The following is a 12,645-nucleotide window of genomic DNA, read 5'->3' on the forward strand; positions in this document are numbered from 1 at the left end:
TCACAACAACTCGCTGCGTAAAATCCTGCTCCTCCTGTCGCCTCTGGTTCTGATGGCGATTATCGTCAATCTGTGTCCCTCTGGTTACCGACCCTCCTGCCCCTGGATACAGTTTCTCCTTATTCACTCCGTCACAACCATTCCCGATTTTGAACAACCTCTATCGAATCCGAAGTTCCTCATCCCTGGTACCATTCGAGTAAATCCAGACTATTGTATCGTTTGTGCTGCTCAGATGGAGAATATAAACTTTACAACTGAGGAAATGTGGAAGAAAACTGAAGTTCGGGTGATTCCATCATCACCATCATCCTAGGGAGTCCCTTGCATCGAGGATGAATTGCTTCCACGCCAAAAAGGGATGAGTTCACAGGTGTTTCAATGAAGGACCTAATATTCCAGATCCTGAACTAAATATTGAAGGGTGGAAGATGCTTGTGGGTGGATTTTTTTAACGTATGGTGGCCGTTGCACACCAGCCACCACACGGGCTTGACAGAGCGAGGTCTTGGTCCAGTGGCAAGGGTTAACCAGGACGACAGGAGACCTGCTCTGCTGCACGGACCTAGTGTGCTCACATATCGCAGTGTGGGCTGGGCCTGTGCTGCCCCTGGGCCCTCGCCTCTTCTGGGCCCTGAACTCACGCCTCTCCTGGGTCCCGGTCACGTCCCTCTACCAACTCTCGCCGCTCCTTCGCCCCGACCTCGCCGCTCCTGATGTACCTGCCCACGCTCCAATCACCGACCTGGACCTTGATGACGTTGCTCCTCGCTGCCGTCGCCCTCCTGCACCAGCTCGCGCTGGACCTTGCAGCGGTACCCCGCCACGCTGCCCATGGCCGCCGCTCACCGCTCCTTTTATGGCCCCGACCTGCCGCTGATGGTCTCTCGCAGGTCGGGGCCCTCACAGGGTGATTCAGGCTTGTAATGGATGATGGCGAAGTCACGTGCGAAACTGTCAGATTAGTGGTCTTGCAGAGCCCCCTGCTGACGTGTATTTATACAGCACCTTTAATGAAGTAAAACGGCCCAAGGCCCTTCATAAGAAATAGGAGCAGGAGTCGGCCATTCGGCCCCTCGAACCTGCTCCCCATTCAATAAGATCATGATTGATCTGATCATGGACTCAGCTCCACTTCCCTGCCCGCTCCCCATTAACCTTTTACTCCCTTATCGTTCAAAAATCTGTCTATCTCCACCTTAAATATATTCAATGACCCAGACTCCACAGCTCTCTGGGGCAGAGAATTCCACAGATTTACAACCCTCTGAGAGAAGAAATTTCTCCTCATCTCAGTTTTACATGGGTGGCCCCTTATTCTATGACTATGTCCCCAAGTTTTAGTTTCCCCGGAGTGGAAATATTCTCTCTGCATCCACCTTGTCGAGCCCCCTCATTATCTTATATGTTTCAATAAGATCACCTCTCATTCTTCTGAACTCCAGTGAGTAGAGACCCAACCTACTCAACCTTTCCTCATAAGTCAAACCCCCTCATCTCCGGAATCAGCCGAGTGAGCCTTCTCTGAACTGCCTCCAATGCAAGTATATCCTTCCTTAAATACGGAGACCAAAACTGTACGCAGTACTCCAGGTGTGGCCTCACCAATACCCTGTACAGTTGTAGCAGGACTTCTCTGCTTTTATACTCTATCCCCTTGCAATAAAGACCAACATTCCATTGGCCTTCCTGATCACTTGCTGTCCCTGCAGACAAACTTTTTGTGCTTCATGCACCAGGACCGTCAGGTCCCTCTGTACTGCAGCACTTTGCAATCTTTCTCCACCCGTGAGGGCGGGATTTCTGGGCCATTATTATGAATGAGAAACCCCCCGCCCCACCCTCCCAAACACCCAAACACCCAAATGCACGATAACAAATTTTTTAAAACACTTCACATGTTTAACATTAATTTAAATTAAAGTTAATGAAATGTGTTCGAAAAAAAAATGTGTTTTTTTTTAAGTGTTGTAATTCGGGTTTAAAATAAACTTACCTTAGCAGACATTTTAACATAAAAATGTGTTTTTAAATGTTATTTTACATGTTTTTTATATGTTTTAAAACTTTTACGCTGCTGAAAGTAGGTTATGCGCCGGCTTTTACCAGGCGCAAGAGTTTGAAGGACATTCGCTGGGCAAGAGATGGGCAAATAGCTCAATCTCGCCCGCGTGGATGTCCTGGCTGCAGGGATGCGTGCGATGTGTCAAGCTAAAACTTGACAGATCGGGAAAAACTGGCTTTTGGCGCATGCGCATCGCGTGCCGAAAACGGGCTTTTCCGATATTTTCCCGAGTCCGTACACACTCCGTACGGACCCTGGGGAGGCCGGGATTTCAGGCCCAATATCTCCTAAGGAGGTAATGGGGTAGAAATTCCGACGTCACGGATCCGTACGAAGTTTCTACGGACAGATCACAGATATCTCGGGAGCAAGGACATTTCTTGAGCAAGATTGCGGGATTTACGCAGATCTTGCCCGGCAAATGTCCTCAAAACTCTTGCGTCTGGCAAAAGCAGGCGCCTAGACTACTGTTACAGGCGTAAGAGTTTAAAAACCTATCAAAAACATGATTAAAATTAAAAACATTAAAACTTCTACATCTTAAAACCCTGCCCACTCAGGTAATGTTATTTTAAACCCGAACCCTAACTTTTTTTTAAATTGGCAATTTTATTTTCTTTAAAAATTATGCATAATAACTTTAATTTCTATGAATGTATTGTGCGAGGTGTTTTTTAAATGTTTTATGTTGTGTTTGTGCATTTTGGGGTTTTCCTCATTCATAGTAATAGGAGCTTTGTAACTTCCGAAACTCCTATTATTATGAATGAGAAAATACTTACCTGTGATTGGGTGTCCAGGCCCACGTGACTCCTGCGGACGTCCCGACGTGAACACGCTGCGTCGCGCAGTCATGAGAGGCCTCCAGACCGGGATCGCCAGCGCGCGCAGCAGCTTAAGGTAAAGCATTTTATTTCTATTCTACAGTGCTTTGCCCGTGGGAGGTCCCCGAGAGGGATTTCGGGGCCATTATCTCCTTAGGTGGCTCAATGTCAAATTTTGTCCGATATCGCTCCGAGATGGCCCTTTGACCGAGATTTTGGTCACCTGTCCTAATATCTCCTTTGGTGGCTCTGTGTCAAACCTCTGTCTGATAACGCCCCTGTGAAGGGCCCTGGAACGTTTTTCTGTCTGAAAGTCGCTATATAAATACAAGTCACCAGGGGGCAGTAGAAGACATAGAAACATAGAAACATAGAAAATAGGTGCAGGAGTAGGCCATTCGGCCCTTCTAGCCTGCACCGCCATTCAATGAGTTCATGGCTGAACATTCAACTTCAGTACCCCATTCCTGCTTTCTCGCCATACCCCTTGATCCCCCTAGTCGTAAGGACCTCATCTAACTCCTTTTTGAATATATTTAGTGAATTGGCCTCAACAACTTTCTGTGGTAGAGAATTCCACAGGTTCACCACTCTCTGGGTGAAGAAGTTCCTCCGCATCTCGGTCCTAAATGGCTTACCCCTTATCCTTAGACTGTGAACTCTGGTTCTGGACTTCCCCAACATTGGGAACATTCTTCCTGCATCTAACCTGTCTAACCCCGTCAGAATTTTAAATGTTTCTATGAGGTCCCCTCTCATTCTTCTGAACTCCAGTGAATACAAGCCCAGTTGATCCAGTCTTTCTTGATAGGTCAGTCCCGCCATCCCGGGAATCAGTCTGGTGAACCTTCGCTGCACTCCCTCAATAGCAAGAATGTCCTTCCTCAGGTCCAGAACTTAAAGAAGGGTAACTTTGAAGGTATGAGGCGTGAATTGGCTAGGATAGATTGGCGAATGATACTTAAGGGGCTGACTGTGGATGGGCAATGGCAGACATTTAGAGACCGCATGGATGAACTACAACAATTGTACATTCCTGTCTGGCGTAAAAATTAAAAAGGGAAGGTGGCTCAACCGTGGCTATCTAGGGAAATCAGGGATAGTATTAAAGCCAAGGGAGTGGCATACAAATTGGCCAAAAATAGCAGCGAACCCGGGGACTGGGAGAAATTTAGAACTCAGCAGAGGAGGACAAAGGGTTTGATTAGGGCAGGGAAAATGGAGTACGAGAAGAAGCTTGCAGGGAACATTAAGGCGGATTGCAAAAGTTTCTATAGATATGTAAAGAGAAAAAGGTTAGTAAAGACAAACGTAGGTCCCCTGCAGTCAGAATCAGGGGAAGTCATAACGGGGAACAAAGAAATGGCAGACCAATTGAACAAGTACTTTGGTTCGGTATTCACTAAGGAGGACACAAACAACCTTCCGGATATAAAAGGGGTCAGAGGGTCTAGTAAGGAGAAGGAACTGAGGGAAATCTTTATTCGTCGGGAAATTGTGTTGGGGAAATTGATGGGATTGAAGGCCGATAAATCCCCAGGGCCTGATGGACTGCATCCTAGAGTACTTAAGGAGGTGGCCTTGGAAATAGCGGATGCATTGACAGTCATTTTCCAACATTCCATTGACTCTGGATCAGTTCCTATTGAGTGGAGGGTAGCCAATGTAATCGCACTTTTTAAAAAAGGAGGGAGAGAGATAACAGGGAATTATAGACCGGTCAGCCTGATTTCAGTAGTGGGTAAAATGATGGAATCAATTATTAAGGATGTCATAGCAGCGCATTTGGAAAAAGGTGACATGATAGGTCCAAGTCAGCATGCACGAACCTGGTATTGCAGTACTTCCAGGAACGGTGCAGCCTTGGCTCTCGGCCTTTTGGCTAAGAGCAAAATCATTGGCGCAGAGTGATCTTTGTTTGGGCGCAAGGTTACCTTTGGCGTTTATGATCTGACAAGTTGATCTGACAAAGAATTGGAAAGATTGGCAACGAATAAAATATTTTTTTTTAAATGGATTTGTGAAAGGGAAATCATGCTTGACAAATCTTCTGGAATTTTTTGAGGATGTTTCCAGTAAAGTGGACAAGGGAGAACCAGTTGATGTGGTATATTTGGACTTTCAGAAGGCTTTCGACAAGGTCCCACACAAGAGATTAATGTGCAAAGTTAAAGCACATGGGATTGGGGGTAGTGTGCTGACGTGGATTGAGAACTGGTTGTCAGACAGGAAGCAAAGAGTAGGAGTAAATGGGTACTTTTCAGAATGGCAGGCAGTGACTAGTGGGGTACCGCAAGGTTCTATGCTGGGGCCCCAGCTGTTTACATTGTACATTAATGATTTAGATGAGGGGATTAAATGTAGTATCTCCAAATTTGCGGATGACACTAAGTTGGGTGGCAGTTTGAGCTGCGAGGAGGATGCTATGAGGCTGCAGAGTGACTTGGATAGGTTAGGTGAGTGGGCAAATGCATGGCAGATGAAGTATAATGTGGATAAATGTGAGGTTATCCACTTTGGTGGTAAAAACAGAGAGACAGACTATTATCTGAATGGTGACAGATTAGGAAAAGGGGAGTTGCAACGAGACCTGGGTGTCATGGTACATCAGTCATTGAAGGTTGGCATGCAGGTACAGCAGGCGGTTAAGAAAGCAAATGGCATGTTGGCCTTCATAGCGAGGGGATTTGAGTACAGGGGCAGGGAGGTGCTGCTACAGTTGTACAGGGCCTTGGTGAGGCCACACCTGGAATATTGTGTACAGTTTTGGTCTCCTAACTTGAGGAAGGACATTCTTGCTATTGAGGGAGTGCAGCGAAGATTCACCAGACTGATTCACGGGATGGTGGGACTGACCTATCAAGAAAGACAGGATCAACTGGACTTATATTCACTAGAGTTCAGAAGAATGAGAGGGGACCTCATAGAAACGTTTAAAATTCTGACGGGTTTAGACAGGTTAGATGCAGGAAGAATGTTCCCAATGTTGGGGAAGTCCAGAACCAGGGGTCACAGTCTAAGGATAAGGGGTAAGCAATTTAGGACCGAGATGAGGAGAAACTTCTTCACCCAGAGAGTGGTGAACCTGTGGAATTCTCTACCACAGAAAGTAGTTGAGGCCAATTCACTAAATATATTCAAAAGGGAGTTAGATGAAGTCCTTACTACTCGGGGGATCAAGGGGTATGGCGAGAAAGCAGGAAGGGGGTACTGAAGTTGCATGTTCAGCCATGAACTCATTGAATGGCGGTGCAGGCTAGAAGGGCTGAATGGCCTACTCCTGCACCTATTTTCTATGTTTCTATGTTTCTATGAGCGGTAAGAGACTGTGGAGGGACGTGATCGGGGCCCAGGAGAGGCGTGAGTTCGGGGACAGGGGCCCAGGGACAGCACGGGGCCAGCCCACATTGCGATATAAAAAGGGAGGGAGAGAGAAAGTGGGGAATTATAGAACGGTTAGTCTGACATCAGTGGTGGGGAAAATGTTGGAATCATTTATTAAAGATGAAATAGCAGCACATTTGGAAAGCAGTGACAGGATCGGTCCAAGTCAGCATGGATTTATGAAAGGGAAATCATGTTTGACAAATCTTAAGAATTTTTTTGAAGATGTAACTAGTAGAGTGGACAAGGGAGAGCCAGTGGATGTGGTATATTTGGACTTTCAAAAAGCTTTTGACAAGGTCCCATTGTGTGCAAAATCAAAGCACATGGTATTGGGGGTAATATACTGATGTGGAGAAAGAACTGGTTGGCAGACAGGAAGCAGAGAGTTGCGATAAACGGGTCATTTTCAGAATGGCAGGCAGTGACTAGTGGAGTGCCGCAGGGTTCAGTGCTGGGACCCCAGCTCTTTACAATATACATCAATGATTTGGATGAAGGAATTGAGTGTAATATCTCCATGTTTGCAGATGACACGAAACTGGGTGGCGGTGTGAGCTGTGAGGGGGATGCTAAGAGGCTGCAGGGTGACTTGGACAGGTTAGGTGAGTGGGCAAATGTATGGCAGATGCAGTATAATGTGGATAAATGTGAGGTTATCCACTTTGGGGGCAAAAACACAAAGGCAGAATATTATCTGAATGGTGACAGATTCGGAAAAAGGGAGGTGCAACGAGACCTGGGTGTCATGGTTCATCAGTCATTGAAAGTTGGCATACAGGTGCAGCAGGCAGTGAAGAAGGTAAATGGTATGTTGGCCTTCATAGCTAGGGGATTTGAGTATAGGAGCAGGGAGGTCTTACTGCAGTTGTACAGGGCCTTGATGAGGCCTCACCTGGAATATTGTGTTCAATTTTGGTCTCCTAATCTGAGGAAGGATGTTCTTGCTGTTGAGGGAGTGCAGCGAAGATTCACCAGACTGATTCCCGGGATGGCTGGACTGACATATGAGGAGTGACTGGATCGACTGGGCCTTTATACATTGGAGTTTAGAAGGATGAGAGGGGATCTCATAGAAACATACAAGATTCTGACGGGACGGGACAGGTTAGATGTGGGTAGATTATTCCCGATATTGGGGAAATCCAGAACCAGGGGACACAGTCTTAGGATAAGGGGTAGGCCATTTAGGACTGAGATGAGGAGAAACTTCTTCACTCAGAGAGTTGTTAACCTGTGGAATACTCTGTCGCAGAGAGTTGTTGATGCCAGTTCATTGGATATAGTCAAGAGGGAGTTAGATATGGCCCTTATGGCTGAAGGGATCAAGGGGTATGGAAAGAAAACAGGAAAGGGGTACTGAGGGAATGATCAGCCATGATCTTATCGAATGGCGGTGCAGGCTCGAAGGGCCGAATGGCCTACTCCTGCACCTATTTTCTATGTTTCTATGTGTGCGCAATACGAGAACCACAGTCCCTGTCACAGGTGGGACAGATAGTCGTTGAAGGAAAGGGTGGGTGGGGAGCCTGGTTTGCCGCACAGTTCGACACGAGTTGCCCGTCGTCCCCTGTTGGATTGTCTGTGCATGATGATATGCGGCAGTTCGTCGGAATGGAGGAAGCGGAGAGTTTTGTGATGGCCTCTCTCTTAACGTCTCATATGCTTCGCAGGGTTAGTAGCCATTTTTATCAGTGCCTCTGTTGGAAATAAAGTATTGCTGCTGTAATTGAAGTACATGTTGAGATTGATGAATAAATATTGAAATTACAAATGCATATGTCGCTAATTCTGATATTAATTGCAAAGCCAGGGGAGAGCGCGAACGCAGTCCCCCACTACCACAAATTTTGCAGTCGAGTATCCCGCATTTGGGGACATCGCAGGCGTCAGCACACCCGAAGTGCAATGGGCTAGCCTCGTCCTGGGAGAACCACCTTCTTGATCATGGTTACTCCCCTGCCAGGTAAGTATGCTCGATTTTCGCACACAACTGCCTCCCGACATCATCCGCTGCCTCTTAACGTCTCAACGACTCATGTATAAAAAATCACAATGTCCCTTTTCACAAAGTGCTGCTGCTTTGACATGTCCATTCTGCTAAAATATTGCAATGTCTAATGATATATGCCTTGTGCAAACACTGCATTAATACAGAAGATGCCGTCCTTATTTGCATATTGCCCTTAAAAGGAAATCAAAGCTCCCTCAGTCACATGCCTTCGGGCCAGGGAAAGTTTTCCGCAAATATAATCGCGATGTATATTAATTGCCTGTGAAGTAAATGTTTGTCAAATCTTCATGTGAAAACTAATTCAGAATCTGACGTGTTTGAAAAAGCAATGTTCCAGTTTTGCACAGGGGAAGATCAATAGGGAGGTGTGAGCTTGTGGCCGGGAGTCTTCGTCACAACAACAGCAACAACAAAAACTTGTATTTATATAGCGCCTTTAACGCAGTGAAACGTCCCAAGGCATTTTTTTAAATTTCAAAATATACTTTATTCATAAAAAAATCTGTACAGTACATTCAATGGCATTTCAGTACATTTCGCTGCGGTCAGCAATCCCATACAATACATCTGGGTGCTGACGGCAGTTCCGTTCGTTACATTTCTTGTTTTTCAGTTCAAGTGCAATTCGGTCCAATAAACGGGATACATTGTGGTACATTCACACAAATTACGTTTCATGTGTTACAATACAGTGCCCGGAATGGGTGACGGTACATTTACATTTTTCTTTTCAAACATGCATTTCGTAACACACCTTGCATTGTACATGGCACGACATTGGTGTTTACAGATTTGGTGCTCTATGTACACAAAAAGTAAATTACAAGTACAGCCCGAGGGGAGTTTTGTACTGATTCCTGCCCCCGGGTTTACCGTGGCAGAAGAGCTTTAAATTGTGGCCCTTCCCCACCGTGCCTTTGCGGCGACTGCACCAATTTTCAGTGCGTCCCTCAGCACGTATTCCTGGATCTTGGATTGCGCCAGTCTGCAACACGCAGACGTGGACATCTCCTTGCTCTGGAAAACCAGCAAGTTTCGGCAAGACCAAAGAGCGTCTTTGACCGAGTTGATGGCCCTCCAGCAGCAGGTGATGTTTGTCTCGGTGTGTGTCCCTGGGAACAGCCCGTAGAGCACAGAGTCCTGTGTTACGGAGCTGCTCGGGATGAACCTCGACAGCAACCACTGCATCTCTTTCCAGACCTGCGTCGCAAAGGCGCAATCCTGAAGGAGATGGGTGACAGTCTCGTCCGCCCCACAGCCGGCCCGGGGGCACCGTGCCGTGTTGCTGAGGCGTCGGCTGTGCATGAACGCTCTGACGGGTAGGGCCCTCCTCACCGCCAACCAAGCTACGTCTTGGTGCTTGTGTGAAAGCTCTGGCGATGAGACGTTCTGCCAAACGAGTTCGACAGTCCGCTCAGGGAACCACCCGACAGGGTCCACCCTCTCCTTCTTTCGGAGGGCGTCCAGGACCTTACGTGCTGACCACTGTTTTATGGCCTTGTGGTCAAAGGAGTTTCTTTTGAAAAACTTTTCCACGAAGGACAGGTGGACAGGCATGGTCCAACTGGTGGGGGCGTTTCGCGGCAGCGTGGCCAGACCCATCCTTCTCAACACCGGGGACAGGTAGAACCTCAGCACGTAGTGACACTTGGTGTTTGCGTACTGGGGGGCTGTGCATAGCTTGATGCAGCCGCACACAAAGGTGACCATCAGGATGAGGGCCACGTTCGGAACCTCCTTTCCTCCACTGTCCAGAGATTTGTACATCGTGTCTCTGCGGACACGGTCCATTTTGAACCTCCAGACAAAGTGGAAGACGGCCCGCGTGACTGTCGCGGCGCAGGAGTGTGAGATGGGCCAGACCTGTGCCACGTACAGCAACACCGAGAGCACCTCACTTCTGATGACCAGGTTCTTGCCTGTGATGGAAAGGGAGCGCTGCTCCCAAAATGCCAGTTTCTGTTTGACCTTGTCAATGCGCTCGTCCCAGTTTTTGGCGCACGCCCCGTCCGCTCCGAACCATATTCCCAGCACCTTCAGGAAATCTGGCTTGACGGTGAAGGGAATGGAGGCTCGGTCGGTCCAGTGGCCAAAGAGCATGGCCTCGCTCTTGGTGCGATTGACCTTTGCTCCTGAGGCCAGTTCAAACTCGTCGCAGATTGAGAGCAATCTGCGGACCGACTGCGGATCCGAGCAAAAGACGGCGACGTCGTCCATGTACAGGGAGGTCTTGACCTGAGCGCCTCCGCTGCCTGGGATCGTCACCCCTCTAATGCCCGCATCCTTCCTGATGGACTTGGCAAAGGGCTCGATACAACACACAAACAAGACAGACGAGAGAGGACAGCCTTGCCTGACTCCAGATCTGATTGGATATATTTAGTGAATTGGCCTCAACAACTTTCTGTGGTAGAGAATTCCACAGGTTCACCACTCTCTGGGTGAAGAAGTTTCTCCTCATCTCGGTCCTAAATGGCTTACCCCTTATCCTTAGACTGTGACCCCTGGTTCTGGACTTCCCCAACATTGGGAACATTCTTCCTGCATCTAACCTGTCTGAACCCATCAGAATTTTAAACGTTTCTATGAGATCCCCTCTCATTCTTCTGAACTCCGTGAATACAAGCACAGTTGATTCAGTCTTTCTTGATAGGTCAGTCTCGCCATCCCGGGAATCAGTCTGGTGAACCTTCGCTGCACTCCCTCAATTGCAAGAATATCCTTCCTCAAGTTAGGAGACCAAAACTGTACATAATACTCCAGGTGTGGGTGGGGTGGTTTGACCCATCCACCTCCATGGCACGAACCTGGTAATGCAGTCCTTCCAGGAACGGTGCTTTGGGTCTAGGCCTTTTGGCTAAGAGCAAAAACATTGGCGCAGAGTGATCCTTGAATGGGCCCAAGGTGACCCCTGGCGTTTATGATCTGACAAGTTGATCTGACAAAGAATTGGAAAGATTGGCAACGAATAAAACATTTAAAAAAAATACTCCAGGTGTGGCCTCACCAAGGCCCTGTACAACTGTAGCAACACCTCCCTGCCCCTGTACTCAAATCCCCTTGCTATGAAGGCCAACATGCCATTTGCTTTCTTAACCGCCTGCTGTACCTGCATGCCAACCTTCAATGACTGATGTACCATGACACCCAGGTCTCGTTGCACCTCCCCTTTTCCTAATCTGTCACCATTCAGATCATAGTGTGTCTCTGTGTTTTTACCACCAAAGTGGATGACCTCACATTTATCCACATTATACTTCATCTGCCATGCATTTGCCCACTCACCTAACCTATCCAAGTCACTCTGCAGCCTCATAGCATCCTCCTCGCAGCTGACACCCAACTTCGTTTCATCGGCAAATTTGGAGATACTACATTTAATCCCCTCGTCTAAATCATGAATGTACAATGTAAACAGCTGGGGGCCCAGCACAGAACCTTGCGGTAGCGCACTAGTCACTGCCTGCCATTCTGAAAATTACCCATTTACTCCTGCTCTTTGCTTCCTGTCTGCCAACCAGTTCTCAATCCATGTCAGCACACCCCCCAATCCCATGCTGTTTAACTTTGCACATTAATCATTAAGGGAGACATTGAAGATACTGAAATGTGATTTCGTGTTGTTACTTTAAACGGCAGACTGACTCCCCCTGTTGGATTGTGTCTGTATCAGAGCTTCTCCCTCGCCCCATGTTGGATTTTCTGTGCATCCTCATGATCGGCTGTCGCTCGGAATGGAGGAAGCCTGTTGTTGCTTCGACTCCGAGAGTTCTGTGAAGGCCTCTTAACGTGTCAACGAGGCTTTGCAGGGTACTAGCCATTTCGAATCACTCCCTCTGTTAAAATGAAAGTTTTCCGTGACATTGATCAACAAATATTGAATTAACAAGTGCATATATTTATAAACCACGGGAGATCGCAAACACACTCCCCGACTACCACAAATTCTGCAGTCGAGGATCCCGCATTTGGGAACATCGCAGGCAATGGGCACACGCGGAAGTGCAACGCCCTGAAAACACCATCTTCTTAATCATGGTTAATCCTCTGCATGGTTTATGCTTTATTTTCGCACACACTGCCTCCCGACATCATCCGCTGCCTCTTAACGTCTCAGCGAATCATGTCTAAAAATCACAATGTCCCTTTTCACAAAGTGCTGCTGCTTTGACATGTCCATTCTGCTAAAATATTGTAATGTCTAATGATATATCCCTTGTGAAAACACTGCATGAATACAGAAGATACCGTCCTTATTTGCATATTGCCCTTAAAAGGAAATCAAAGCTCCCTCAGTAACATGCCTTCGGGCCAGGGAAAGTTTTCCGCAAATATAATCGCGATGTATATTTATTGCC

The 12,645-nt window shown here is 47.3% G+C and overlaps 1 non-coding gene and 1 pseudogene across 1 annotated transcript; both read right to left on the minus strand.

Moving 5' to 3' along the window:
* Nucleotides 1-8,083: 8,083 nt before the first annotated feature.
* On the minus strand, nucleotides 8,084-8,247 carry LOC139249476 (U1 spliceosomal RNA). The gene has a single exon (XR_011591187.1). It is a non-coding gene; the product is annotated as a U1 spliceosomal RNA (small nuclear RNA).
* A 3,947-nt stretch (nucleotides 8,248-12,194) lies between these two features.
* Nucleotides 12,195-12,347, minus strand: LOC139249471 (U1 spliceosomal RNA; annotated as a pseudogene).
* Between the last annotated feature and the right edge of the window lie 298 nt (nucleotides 12,348-12,645).

The sequence above is a fragment of the Pristiophorus japonicus genome, unplaced genomic scaffold (assembly GCF_044704955.1).
Source record: "Pristiophorus japonicus isolate sPriJap1 unplaced genomic scaffold, sPriJap1.hap1 HAP1_SCAFFOLD_314, whole genome shotgun sequence".
NCBI classification, from domain to species: Eukaryota; Metazoa; Chordata; class Chondrichthyes; family Pristiophoridae; genus Pristiophorus; species Pristiophorus japonicus.